This window comes from Lactuca sativa, chromosome 3 (assembly GCF_002870075.4).
Source record: "Lactuca sativa cultivar Salinas chromosome 3, Lsat_Salinas_v11, whole genome shotgun sequence".
In the NCBI taxonomy this organism is placed as follows: domain Eukaryota; kingdom Viridiplantae; phylum Streptophyta; class Magnoliopsida; order Asterales; family Asteraceae; genus Lactuca; species Lactuca sativa.
In genome coordinates this window covers 218,929,826-218,945,854 of record NC_056625.2, presented here as the reverse complement: position 1 = coordinate 218,945,854, position 16,029 = coordinate 218,929,826, and the positions used below count along the sequence as shown (strand labels likewise).

Sequence of the window (16,029 nt, the reverse complement as noted above, 5' to 3'; positions counted from 1 at the left end):
AGCACATAAAGCAGGCACATAAGGCACCATTCCTAGATCCTTAGTCCTATTCTAGCATGCTGTTCTACTGAAACTGATAAAACATAAGATAACTGGTATGGGTACTGTGGGGAATACTTACTTGAGCTCGGCCGGTTGCGCACATCACACACTTGTTCCTTCTCAAAACTCTTTTATCTTAGCTTTTAGAAAGTCATTTCCCTTGTAAAAATATTTTAATCCCTCGGTTTGAGTCCAGACACCCCCCCCCCCCCCCCCGAAGGTGTGTTCGAATCCCTCAAACCAGGGCTCTGATACCAACTTGTAACGACCCAATTTTCACGTCCAAAAATTTCATTTTTGATTAAGTGATTTGCAAAACATTTATAGCAAAATATCATCCGATCATATCATTTAATAAAAACATGTCTTGTATCTGAAAACCGAATCATAAAAACGTAATAATGTCAGAGTACAAATCCCAAAACAACTCATAGTGCGGAAAGCATAGAGTGTGTGTGTATGATGTGTAGCTACCGCGCCAACTCCTCCCCCTTCGCTGAGGAGGTACCTGAAACCAAAACTGTAAAATGTAAGCACGAAGCTTAGTGAGTTCCCCCATCATACCACATACCATACAATCACATAGCATACATACTGCCAGACAATTCTGGGGTGCCCGACCTACCCAGTACGACCATTCTGGGGTGCCGACCTACCCATGCGACCATTCTGGGGTGCCGTCCTACCCGTGTCAAGCCATTCTGGGGTGCTGACCTGCCCGTCGGTCCTAACAACCGACCCTTAGGGACTCTTCCACCCCTTACTGTCACTATCACATATATCATAACATAAACATATTATCTGTGACAACCTGAAATTCCATTTGTACGAACATCATCTATTCAATAGAAGCTAGTTCAGTTTCAGTGATTTTCAAGCTTTTCCGAACAAGTTTGTGTACATTAGGGTTTATGTCTTAGATGATATCAGGAGAGTGGATACTCTTGGTTTTGTGAAACTTGGGCATTTCAAGTTTCATACTATTGCAGTCCAATATCAGGAATGAAAATATTTTCTGCCAAAATATTCCAGGACTATAAATAGTTTTCTGAATTAAATTAATTCATTATTCACAATTCCAAATAGAGAAAAGCCATATTCTCTCTGACGGATCTTCGGGTTTTCATCCCAGATTGTGAGTCTACTTTTCTATATGTGTTTCAATACTTGCTTAATGCTTATTAGCATCAATTTCATGTCTAGATATCAAGATCCGGGAGTTTACAGCCCAAGAACGTTCTTGGGGAGTAAACTCCAAAATGGAACATTATGGCTCCCTAGTCCCGATTCCTTGTTAGACAACTTGTTTAGGAGTTAGGATATGATCTTTATAGGCCAAAATGCATCCAAGAAACACAAGTTCTAGGAGTTTACGGCCAAGGAACTCCCGTGGGCCGTAAACCCCTTTTCAAGGGCTTAAATGCCCTAAAATCTTCCCCAAATGCTTAAGGACTTTAACTACTAGTACTTGTGCTTGTTTAGAACACCAAAAGCTCATCAAAATCACAAGTTAGTAGGAGTTTACGGCCAAGAACCCCTCTTGGGCCGTAAACCCCTTTTTGTGGGACAAAAATCATTCCAAGCACACCTAAGGCCTTTAGACAATTTACCTTGCACCTATGTGACTAGAATGGAGAGTAGAACACATCTAAACCACTCCTTGAAAGGAGTTTACGGCCAAGGAACATGACTTGGGCCGTAAACTCCAAGTGAAGGCACCAAAGTGTGCCTCTTGCCCCCATTAGCCTTAGATAAATTCATGGAAGCCATCCTTGATGTTTAAGGGCCTCAAAACAATTAAATTCCAAGAGTTTACGGCCGTAAACTCTAGGATGAAGGACCTTAGGCCGTAAACTCCCATATGGAGTGTTCTAAAGCCTTAAACTACTTCATGTGTTATTCTAATAAAGCTAGGAGTGTTCTAGGATCAAGATAGCACCACAAAACACCCAAAAACACCATTTGAGGAGTTCACGGCCATAAACCCATGAGTTTACAGCCGTAAACTCCAAGGTGTGTGGTTTGTTGGGTGGTGAACTCCTATACAAGGCCCTTTGATGTTTCAAACCCTTTTGCCTTGTCCCGTAGCAACTTAGATGCAACCATTTGAACCTTAAACACTCATAAAAGTGTTTAAATGTTTTTCTAAGTGTCTTAACTTATTTATTAAGTTATTATTTGTCTAATTAGTTATATATATGCTTATTATATGATAACTAGGCTCGTGCGTGTAAACCAATCTCCGTTTGCCATCTAGCACGGTGTACGACACTGCAATTCAGACGACTCACCACAAGTGAGTTCATACCCCTTGAATCAACCTTTGAAATGATTTTAAATGTTTTATAACACTTTATGGGGGGGGGGGGAATACAAGTCAAATACTTATAAGTTATTACTTCAATCACATGTGATTAATAACTAGGAAAACAACGATTTTCACACTGTTCAAACTGTTTATCAAAATGCCTTACTTTGAAATATTTTACAACTGTTTTACTATCCAAACTTACTTATAGACTGTGATTCAATCAAATGCTTCTTATACTTAAATTGTTTTATCAACTTATGCTTTCAAAATGATTTATAGATCGACATCAAATCAATCTTCTCTTGAAATTATATTTATGCTTCAAAATGTTTTATGAAAACTTATTTATGCTTTATATATACAATTGCATGCCCATATATGTATAGATATATAAATAATGTTCAAAAGGCTTAGGAATGCCATCCGCCCTATTTCCTTTTCCTCGATTTGGATGTGGTCTGGTGGGATTTCGGGTGACCATCCGAAGGTCATTTCCATATTACTTATATATCATATATACATGTATAGACATAAAAGTACTTCCATATTCATATTCTTCAGTACATCATTAGCTGGTTACCATCGGGGTAACGCAGGACAATACATATACAGATATACTAAAAACAATACATATACAGATATACTAGAAACAATACATATACAGATATACTAGAAACAATACATATACAGATATACTAGAAACAATACATATACAAATATACGAGAAACAATACATATACAGATATACGGGAAACAATACATATACAGATATACGAGAAACAATACATATACATAAATACGTAATAATTGTGATCCACTGTATCGGGCATGCCTTAAATGTCATGGCCCGAGTTGTAGCTAGAATTCTCTTGGAGGGAGAGCGTGAGTTTGCGTATAGATCTATACTGGATTGACTACCCTACACCTTGCTGCTAGCTACAGCCGGACCTGCAGGTCTGCGGGTGCCAAACGTCATTTCTTTTATTACGACCATTCATTATGTCGTTGTTACCAGTCGATAGCATGGTGCAATTTATCACATTATGCCTTAATATAAATCCGGTTTAAGGTAGTAGTATTTAGTACAGCAGTAGTCTTAATATACAAAGCTACAGTACTACAATGATTTACCCATTACATATATTAGTGATAATCTCACTTAAGCATTAATGTACAAACTATATTTTAACAAATGATAGTTATATTTGGGTAATCACACACTTTACAACAGAAAAGTTTACAAAATAGTTTAGCCTTGGTAGAAGGTTACTTTTTATAGAAAATATAGGATTTTCTGAGAGATTCAGACTTTTACAAACACTTTCAAACATTTGCTTACATTTTTACAAATTATACATTGAGACAGATTCAAACGTTTTTACAAGAAACATTGACACTAAAATACTTATGAACTCACCAGCTTAATGCTGATAAACTCTTTCAAAATAACTTGTATTCTCAGGTCATCCGTAGACAGGTACCGAGGCCAGCTTTTGAGAAGATGGAGTGCTTTCAAGACTCATCTCATATTATTTTGTGTTTCATTATTTTTGGTGTCTATAACTGAACAGAACACTTGTATTAAAATTATATATTTAATGCAATGGATGATGTTGTTTGCTTATTTATATTTACTGTGTTGTGATACTATACATGACGTCCTCCGCCCCAGAACGTTTCCGCCGTTCTTGGTTTTGGGGTGTGACATTATCAGACATATCTAGAGTGTCCGAATTACCCTTCGGTCCTAACAACCGAACTTGGGGACTATTCCCCTCCTACTACCACTATCACATATAACATAACATGCCAGCATATAAACATAACATCACATACTGTCAGACATATATGGGGTGTCTGACTTACCCTTCAGTCCTAACAACCAAACTCTACTACTATCACATATAACATATCATGCCAGCATATAACATATCAGGTAGTTGAAAACCTAGATGATATCACAAAGATAATCATCTAACATACGACCCTTACTGGTGGGCCGGCATTATAGCCGTAGACCCACTGCTACCGGAAGGTAACTCATCTCGTAGTAGCTACTGATCTGCACGGGAATCCTCTGACTGCTACCGCTGCGGCTCCGGAAATCCTCTGACTATCATTCCCACAAAACACTTAGTCATACACTGCTCACTTCTCTTAGGGTAAAATCACCATTTTACCCCTAACCAAGTCAAAGTCAAAGTCAACTTCCAGTTGACCTGACTCGCCAAGTTGGCTCGCCAACTTGCCGAGTCCCTATCCTTCCATTTGTCCTCATACCTGTCTCTACTTGTCTACTCGTCGAGTTAGGCGATGACTCGACGAGTTTTCCTTTTAAATGAACATCGACTGAATCCTCATCCGACTCGCTGAGTTGTGTGAACAACTCGTCGAGTTCATCTTCAACTGATACATAGGTCATGTCCTTGACTCACCGAGTTGTATGAACAACTCGTCGAGTTTATCTTCATCCTTAAGAAGATTACCTTGGACTCGCCGAGTCTGTTCATGCACTCGCCGAGTCCCATGAATTTCCAAAACAATGGCTTAGTCTAGAACGTTGGGTCACTCCCTGGGACCCCCTAAAACCTTTCCACACTCAACTGGGTCCTTATGACCCTCAACTGATATGGGTCAGAAACCTTGAACTCGCTGAGTCCAAGAACGAACTCGTCGAGTTGGTCACATCCACTCACTAAATCTTCGATTTCTGGTCTACAACCCTTGACCAAAAGATAGATTTATGCTTCTACAATCGATCTAGCACATAAAGTTACAACCTTTACGTGCTTGCATGGGACTTTGAGCTTAAAAGGTCCTTAAACAAGCTCTCTCAAAGCATGGGGCCTTCTTTGAGTGCAAGAGCCACTCCTTTCTGCCTTGTAACCCCTCTAAGGACCTAGATCCGAAACATCAACTCCAAACCATGCTTGCAATCATGGTTGGTGACCAAAATGGCTTAGAAAAGCCCTAAAACTTCACAAAATGGGATCTAGCAAATGGAAGAGCAAGGTACAAACTTTTTACCTTCAATGAGCTGGAAATGGTGCACAAAATCTGATCCCTTTAGCCTCCTCTTGTTCCTTCAAGCTTTTCCTTCCCTCCTTGGATCACAAAAGCACCAAAGTTACTCCAAATGCCTTAGATTGCTTCAATAACGGCTAGGGTTTGCTATGGGGGTCTTTTGGGAGCAAATAGGACGAAGGAGACCGAGTTAAAGTGTTTAAATAGGGTGAAAACCCTTGGATTAGGGTTTTTGTCCAAATAAGGTCTACTCGTCGAGTCCAGGACCTGACTCGCCGAGTCCATCGCTTAAGTCCCGTGTCCCTTCTCACTTCTACTCAGCGAGTTGGACCTTCAACTCGCCGAGTCCAAGGCTAAAATGCAAAGTATTTAACAAAAGAGTACGCACCAAGAACCAGGTGCTACACAAGAATTAGAAACTAATCCATTAATGCGATCTAATCTACCTCAACTTCAGGTACTCTTGCTATTTTTTGACTTTTTTAGGGAAATATGGAGGCAAACCTTGTCCTGGTGGTCCAAGATCTACCTTATGCATATCCTCACAGGTAAACCATTACCCTATCCATTCCTTCCAAACCGAAATTCTTTCCTGATTTGAGTTCTTCAGTTGATAGATTCAATTGACATTTTGCTCTATATCACAACACATGTATGTGAATCATTCTCTTCAATAGGTTGGATGCAAAATGGGCTGCACATTTTGTGCAACTGGAAGTATGGGATTCAAGAGCAACCTCTCAATAGGAGAGATTGTAGAACAATTAGTACATGCTTCTCGATTATCACCCATTCGCAATGTTGTTTTCATGGTAAATACCTAAAAGTTTTCCTTGAAATTTATGTCACTACAACTGATACCATCATCTTGTATTCAGGGAATTAGAGAGCCATTAAACAACTACAATGCTTTAGTTGAAGCTATTCGAGTAATGACAGCATTCCCTTTTCAGCTTTCACCCAAGAAAATTACTGTCTCAACGGTTTGTTTTGTTTGCTCCATTTTACATCCTCAATATTAGTCTTTTTAAGAACATTTCTGGATTCATATCTATCATTCTCATAATTTATTGTAGGTTGGAATAATTCATGCAATAAACAAGCTTCATGGTGACTTACAAAATATAAACCTAACAGTGTCTCTTCATGCACCGGTTCAAGATATTAGGTGTCAAATAATGCTGCAGCTCGCGCTTTTCCTTTAGAAAAACTTATGAATGCTTTAGTAAAATATCAAAAGAAAAGGTAGCTATTTTTTTGCTTCTTCTTTTTTTTTTTTTCTAATTTCCTCAGTGTAAAATTACTAAAATACCCTTCTGGTATTGACTTTACAGTCAACAAAAGATTTTCATTGAGTACATAATGCTGGATGGTATGAATGATGAGGAGCAGCATGCCAACCAACTTCGTAGATTGCTTGACACATCTGAAGTGGTGAGAATGAGATTCAAAATTTTTTTAGCGTAAATTACAATTTTGGTCCCTGAGTGTTGCTGTTTTTTTCAATTTTGTTCCCAAAACTTTTCTCTTGTAATTTTTGTTCTTATTTACATGTGATTCACATATGAATCACATGTTATTCACATGTTATTCACATATGAATCACATATAAATCATATATGAATTAGATGTGATTCACATTTAAATCACATGTTATTTACATTTCAATCACATGTAATTCATATATGAATTACATGTGATTCATATGTAAATCACATATGAATCACATGTGAGTCACATGTAAATCATATATGAATTAGATGTGATTCATATATGAATTACATGTGATTTACATGTGATTCACATCTAATTCATATATGATTTATATGTGAATCACATGTAATTCGTATGTGATTCACATGTAAATCACATGTAATTCATATATTAATCACATGTAATTCACATGTAAATCACAAGTGAATCACATATCAATTACACATGATTCACATGTAAATCACAAGTGAATAACATATGAATTACATGTGATTCACATGTAAATCACTAGTAAATCACATATGAATTATGTCAATATGCACACATGCATTTTGTGTGAGCAGTCTTTGTTATTTTATTTTCTTGTGAATTTCACATTTGAATCTTAAAAGATACAATCACATGTGAATATCACATTATATAATCACATTTGAATCTTACATGATATAATCACATGTGAATCTTACATGATATATACTTGTGTATTTTTCTGAGTGTTCTTGCATTAATGAATTTTTTTAAATTTTCTTGTAGGCTTTGAAGAATTTTTTGAAAATATTGAAGTGATGAAAAGTTATAAATTGAAGAAAAATATTGGAATGCTGATATGATGAAATGATAACATTATGAATCTTTGTAGTTTTTTTATATTTTATTTTGTATTGAATAAAATACTTGTATTATGTTTATGGATTGATTAATGAAAATGAGATTTTTATAATTTACTTACGAATATTATAGTATATAACAAATATGCATATATGCATTTGAAAAAATATGCATGTATGCATCTAAAACGTTGATTTTTTGGTTAAAGAAATGCAGTTTTGAAAAAATTTGCAATTTTTTTTTGAAAAAAAATGCAATTTTACAAAAAAATACAGTTTTTTTGAAAAAAAAAAATACAGTTTTTTCTAGAAAAAATGCACTTTAAAAAAAATGCAATTTAAAAAAAAAAGATGCAGTTTTTTAAAAAATATTTTTTCATTTTTTTTTCTAAAATTCATGTTTTTTGAAAAAAATTAAAAAATCTCCATTTTTTTAAAAAATTGAAAAATATTTTTAAAAAAAAAAAAATCCGAAATTTTGGAGCTATTTTGTTAATTTTTAGTCATTTATATTAATATATTAAATAACACAAAAAAAAGTTAAACATTAAATGAGATTGGTAAGATGACGATCATGTCCTTAACGAATTACTTTTGATCCAACGCTCCACTTTTAGTTCTCGTGTTATCGGAAAACTTTGAGTTCTCAACCGATCTCAACCCTATATATATATATATATATATATATATATATATATATATATATATATATATATATATATATATATATATATATATATTATAAATGATAAAAAAAAAACTTTTATTTTAGGTTTTACTTAATGGCCTAATACTAGAATACATAAATACTTAGGATAAAATGATAAATGATAAAATAGCTCTTATGTTTTAGGTCTATTGTACATAAAATGGCCCAACATATAAGCTTCTTCTATCATATTACTAACATTTCAAACATTTGTTTTTAGACCTATATATATTACATGAGTTTATTTAAAACAAAAGTTATATATAAAGGTCTAAATATCTGATAACTTTGAATTTATGAGGAAAGTGAGAAAAATATTGAATTACTAAAATTAAAGTGTTTTTTTTAATTTAAATAAATAATTTAGGTAAATAAACAAAGGAAACTAATGTGTTTTAATTTAATAATTTTGAAATTAGAAGGTAAGTCCATTAATGAAATTGATATGGATTTATTATTACATTAACTGTAATTATTATATTTAAATATTATGTAAAATTTAATAAAATGAAAAAAAAAATCATAAAATGACGTGTTGAAAAAAATTAATTAAAAATAACCACAAAATGATACGTGACAAAATGAATGTAAATATAACATGTGACAAAAATATCTTTATTTATTAGAATAGGTTAAATGGCTGAAAATTTTTAAGTTATCATAAATGTGTTTCACAAAAAACTTAAAAATTTCAATGGCTTTGACGAAAAACAATTTTTTATAATGAATTCCCTAAACGGATAAAATGTAAGAACTTTTCTATAACTACATATTTTTATTTATTTATACATTAAAACATTTCAGTTTTTTTCCGAAACATTATATATTTGTTTTATTTTCTTATCAAAATATTTTACTTTGAAAAATATACCGATTATACTTTTCTTTGTTTTAATAATACGTTGGATTCTTAATCTCCAAGTGAAAGTATTTTGTATTTGAACATAGTCTAATAAGATAGATTAATATTGTAACACAAAAAACAAAAGGACAAAAGTAAGGTAGCAAGTGTATTTGAAAAGTATTTTGTATTTTGTATTTGGGTTGTGTAGCATGTGATATCTAGCCTAGTTGGGTTGATGCAATGAGTTTTATATCATGTATGGTGTGTGAGGTTGGAGTTTTGTGATGCCAAATGTACGAATTTTTTCCTTGGAAATCACATGGGGTTGGGTTTGCTCCTGTAAAGGAGTTCAAACCCTGGGTGTTCGCTGAAATATTGCGGTAGGTTTCCGTTTAACGCATTTTTTGTTTCCAAAAAAAATTTGGGTTGTGTAACAGGTGATCCGAGAAGGATTCTTTGTCGATGATCGTAGCTCACGAGGTTGGTATCGGTCACATACCACACATGCATCGCTATTATGCACATATTTATACGAACCACTACCATTTGTCACTCCAAAAAATCATTTTGGTTTGGTTAAATAAATATAAAGAGACAAATAAGCAACTTGTTCACTCAACTACCCAACTTAGAAAGCAATTTGCCTTTTTCTTTTCAAATGGAGCTCTCAAAACGCCAAAATTAGCAACAGTCCAAATCATCAAATCATCAATTGCAATTGGCCCCTCCATTGTCTGGTTATAACCAGATAAGATACCCTCACCCGCGCGTATTTAACGGGGTCCTAACAGACTGGAAAGTTTGATTTCCCATGTCCACTCACTCAATGTCCATCCAAAGGGTAAAAGTGTCAATTACTCATGTTCAGTTTAAAAAAAACAAACCAACTTTGTGTATAAAACAGTTACTCAAACAAACATCATCAACCTATTCAGCATTTAAGAAAGTTCAATTTCTGTTTCCACTCACGATTGTGTCCATCCAAAGGGTAAAATTGCCATTTACTAACATTGGGTCCAAAAAAGAAACACTTTGAGTTTGTAACAGGCATCATTTACCCATTCAACACTTAACTAGACAAAAACTCAGGCCCTAACTAGGTAAATCATGAGTGATGCTATATGGCACATTGAGTTGACTCGGTTAAAATGCGTGAATTGTGTACATAATAACAAGGATATATATAGTTGGTGCTAATTCGTTGCCAAATCTAACTTGAATCTGAATTTTTGCTCAGTGAGTCAACTCTGTATTGAAAAAGATATAAAACCGCTAAAGTGAGTCAGTTCATAAAGAAAAAAATATCCAACTATTTTTAAACTGATGATTAACATGGCAAAAATACCATGTGGTCTTGCAAAGGGATCACCTCTTGTAAACCTCAGTGTAATGACAAAGTGAGTTGACTCATTATGAAGATGACAAAATTACCCTTTATGAGGATACACAGGGAGCAGATTCGCGATAAAGGTCAAATTACAGTTGACTTCGCTATATTATTATGGACAAATTGCTAATTAGCGGGTGAGTCAACTCAGCATGAAAAATAATATAAACGTGATTTATGGGAACAAGCTCAAGATTGACAATGAAAAAGCAAAGTAAGTGCGGTTTGACAAAACATCCAACATTTTTTAGAGTAAATTACACTTTTGATTCCTGTTCTACATGAAACTTTTTCTGATATAGTCCAAAAAGTAGTCTTGTTTACAATTTACATCTCCTATTCACCATTTTATCACACTTTTAGTCCTTAAGATAGATGCCCATGTAAATGATTATTTATAAATGGTCAATTTACAAGCTGATGTGTAAATGCCGTGTAATTCAGAGACTAAAAGTGTGATTAAACATAAATTAGGGGCGAAAAGCGCAAAAAGGATTTCTTTTGGACCATATGAAAAAAAATCAAAATAGTACAGGGGCAAAAAATGTAATTTACTCCTTTCTTTAACTAGAATATCCAATGCAAGACTCGAACTCAACGGCTCAGTGAGTCGACACCAAGAAAAGTGACATAAAACATGCTTAATGGGGACAGACAACCACAAGATTGATGATAAAAAAAGGAGTAAAAATCCAGCTAGTTTAACTCGATGATTAAAAATGGGAAAACAACTCAGTGAGTCAACTCGATAAGAAAAATGACATAAACATGCTTTTTGAGGACAGACAAGGGGAAGAATTGATTGAAAAAAAAAGCCAAATACAGTTGGGTTGAGTGCATTATAAAAAGGTGAGTGTGAGTCCTCTTTATTCATGTGAAGACAGAAGTACAAGGTGTCCATTAGAAACTGAGTGAGTAATTGAGAAATGCATCAGCAGCAGGGGTATTAATGACCATTTGTATCAACTCTTCAATGGGCTCCATTGCATTTCCCACTTCTAAAGCTGAGCTTTCATTTAACTGGCAAATTAGAGAAATAAATAAATAAATAAATAAACCGCAGGTGTTAAATTACCCAAATATCTGTTTTATCTGTAACATGTTTGTTTTAACAATTCCTACATCTTAACTCTAAGCTGGCCACATTGCCCAGTAAAATTATAAAGTACATAGTGGCATGATAAGAGTGGTGCCAATCCAATACACATTAGAATTGAAACTCACATAGCATTTGGTATCATGAAATAAGCAGTGGCCATGTTACATAGGTTGAAGGTGGGTCACTTGACCTATCTTTTTATTTATTTATTTAATTTTTTTTTTATAGTAGCTTATATATCATTAAATAAATGTGAGCTATCTAAAAACAATTAACTGAACTACCTAATATTATTGGAAAAAGATATACAACTCAGATTTTTAAAGCTTGTATTCTATACTTTAATAGCCCAAAAAAGTTTAGATATCTATCCTAATAAATAAAAATGATTTTGCCACATGTCATTCTTTCATTCAATTGGCCACATGTCATTTTGTCATAATTTTGAGATATATTTATTTTCCACTTGTCATTTACTTCATTTTTCATTTACAATATATCATTAATTTAGTTTCCATAAATTAAACCTATCAAAATGACTATTAATTTCAAAGTTCAAATTCTAAATTCTAATTTCAATTTCAAATAAATTTACAGTTTAAACTTTTGTGTTTAGCATTTTGTTATAATTTACCCATTTAGTACACAAATTTGATAACTAAACAAATAATATTAATTAATTTATTTTTTGCATGTTTTTTTCTCATAATTTTCAGTTATTTTAAATTTTAAATTCAAATAAATTTTCCATTTAACCATTTATATTAACATTTTGTTTTAATTAACCCGTATAATATACGGGTCTCACACCTAATAAGTCAATATATATAGTCCAATATAAAGTTAAATAGCCCAATGTAAAATTATATTAAAAATAAAATAAATGTGAGTGACTACTAAAAAAAACTTAGAGGGGCAACCTTTCAATAGGAACTCCTAGGGCAAGGCTCCAATTCCATAGGTTTATTAGTCATCAAAGATCTATAATTTATAATCCACAAATCATAATTCCATTGAATGTAATTTTTTTTAATTTATTGCTTCACTTGATCATTGTTCATTTATTCTAATATAATTGATATTAAATGTTTGTTAATAATGAATTTTTAATATAGGAATATCGATTCCAGAATCGGGCTTTTTTTCTTGTTAACAGTGAATATTGAAGGGTGATTTGTTAATTGTTCAATGATTCAACAACATAAATTTTGATTATTCCATGATTGTATACTATGTTTTTTTATTTGTTTCAATATGAATTGATTATTTGATTGTAGTCATTTGTTTGATTATTTGATATTTTGAATGTTGTTTGTAAATTAAAAATTGTGAAATAAGAAATCTCATAACTAACGAAATAAGAAATATCATACCAAAATCAAAATCATTTTTTCATTGATAATTCCTTATTTCCTTGCTTTAATTGTTGATTTGTGACTTGGTGCTTCTTTTTTTTTTTTTTTTTTTTTTTAAATTAAAACAGAATGATAAAAAAATAGTAGAAAAAAATAATGAGGAACATAAGCATATAAAAGTTGATTTAAGTTCACTATGTGGAATTATGAAAAAATCTATATCAAGATATAAGACCACATCCCGGTACAATTATAAGAACTTCAAATCTTTTTTTTCCTTATATGATTCGATCCGATTGAGACGCACAACTATTTTTTTTTCTATCCGTTTCATTTAAAAAGTGAATTATGTGGTTTTATGTTCTAGACTTGCCATTGAGAATAAGGAAAAAAATGAAATAAAAAAATTGCACTATAATTTGTAAATAGAGTTTGGTTGATAATAATTAAAATAATGCATAGCATAGAGTGATAATAATATAAGTATATATACATATACCAATAAATTTTACATGAAAAGTTATTCTATTCCTAGAGACCAACAAAACATAGATCCATAAAATGTAATGTGACATTCTAATGCCTTGTTTATTCCATTATTTTGTTTATTACATTTTTTCTTCGGTCGATTCAATTCCAACCAACCAAATAGACTCTAATTGTTAATCAAAAAATTCAAGAATTAAATAGAAATCAAGTGGAACAGAGTTGGCAGGTAACAAGCTTTACCCTATTAACTGCATAAATAATCGAAATTAAGCCGCTAATTTAGAAAAATCATTTAATCCTATTTGGGAAAAAAATTCATCCCATTTTGTAATCCACTCGTATCATGTGTAGCCTAAATAGATTGAACAAACAAAAGAACAATGGTATGCCTAAAAGCAAATCAGGTGAGTTTGTGACAATTGCCTTAAAAGAAAATTATAAAAGTGGGGTATATATTGGAAATCAATTTTCCACCTTTCTTCACGAATCAACTTATTTATGGAACATGGAAGAAATATTCTTTAATCTACTTTTCCTCCCACTTAACTTAATGTCCAACAACTTTCACATTCCCTTTTAGTAATTATATCAAAATCATATGTTTCATATGTATAAATAATCTAAAAAGATTTATATTAATTGGCTCTTAAATAGAGTCCAAAAACAGAAAAGTTTGAAAGATATGCCAAAACATGAGTTATAAACAACCATCTGTCCTGAAATTTCACAACCACCAACTATTATCTAACTAATTAAAAAAATTTAAAAAGAAAATGTTTGGCGTGATTTCCTTTATTTTCTCATGTGCATAGTTAATCCTCCTATCCCCCACAAAACCCAAAGACATAAGCCAACTTTATGTGCAAAGAGACAACAGATAGAAAAGAGTGGAAGCAAGTATAAAACGCCAAAAGACAGTTGGATAGCCTGTACAATCTCACATGAAAGGAAGCCCTGTTGATGACATTACAGAAGAAAAATTAAAAATAATGCAGGGATCCTCTTCTTTTTTAGCCATTTATGATCATGTGACTTGGTACTTTTTTCTCTAATCAAACGCAGAGTGGGGTTGGGGTTCCCTCCCCCCACACCCACTTGCTTATTCACTCACTCACCTCAAAAAGCTAAAGAATTTATGATATGCTTCCGTTTATAATGTTTTCTTGTTATTTCACATCTCCAGACTCTAACTTCTTTGAACCTAAATCTTTTCTTGTATACTCAAATGGAATTCTCCAAATACGTTGGAGTTGCTGAAGAGTGTAGCAGCAGTGAATCAGGATGGACCATGTACATTGTTTCTCCCATGCATGAAACCAGTTACAACCATCATCATGATCATGTTGATGATGAGATTTATGAGAGTCATGGTGATTATAGCACATACCATAATGCAGATAGTGATGATTCCATGGTCTCAGATGCCTCTTCTGGTCCAATTCGTCAAGGAATCTTGCGTGGAAGCTCAAAGAGACGTGAGTCCAAGCATGCAGTGAAAAGAAACCTGTTGGGAAAGAATGAAAGGCAAGTTGAGAAGAAGTTATATGAGAGAAGGCAAAGAGCTGAGAAAGAAGAACACAAGACAAGGGGTGAAAATAAGGCAAGGACGATTAATTAGGTTGTGTCCGGTTTAATTTGTTCCTTAATTTTTATCTGTTTTTATGGAATTTCAAGACCCTGATATAAGGGGTGGAATCCATTTTCATGCACATACATTTGTTGTTTCAGTATGTTGAAATCAAGGTGCCAAGAATCGAAGCTAATGCACGTAAAAACATGATATTACACTACAAAACTGTGTTCGTGCTCATTGATGTGATTGATAACATTATGATTTCACATGAACATGAACATGCATTTGGTTAGAAAGTAAATGAACATATATAGATAACTGTAGAACCTACCGAGTATTACGATCATTGCATTGCAGAAACATCTGTAGGACCAAAAATGACCAATATGATGATCCAGCAAGATTCAGGATATGAGATTGCCAACAATGGAGAAAGCATTTGGAATTTATGATATAGAGTTCACTAAAAGAAAAAAAATTGTTTGCAATAATATATTGTCTAAAATGTAGATTCCCTTGTTAAAAGTGAGCTTGCAATGGAATTTAAGGAGGAAAAGTCCACTCAATAACATAAATGAGGGAGTTTGGGAAGATAAATTCCTTCGAAATATGTTGTAACTATTGAATTTAACTTTTAGTCCCCACAAAAGACTTGCCAACTTTGTCAGGTTTTGCCTGCTATTTTCCTTTGTCATAAATTACAGTAGAGAAGGTCTGCAACAAAAATTAATCCACATGATGGAAATGTTTTATTTGCAAACTGGATTCGACCAACAAAAAGTACGAATCACGTTCATACCTAAGTATACATCATGATATCAAACAAGATTGTTTAAATTAAAACAAAAAATTGCAAAATTTGGTTCATGTGGTTT

At 33.0% G+C, this 16,029-nt stretch overlaps 1 pseudogene; it reads left to right on the top strand.

Annotated features, from left to right (window-relative positions):
* Nucleotides 1-15,344, top strand: part of LOC111888636 (uncharacterized) — a 45,674-nt pseudogene extending 30,330 nt beyond the window's left edge.
* The last annotated feature ends 685 nt before the right edge of the window (nucleotides 15,345-16,029 follow it).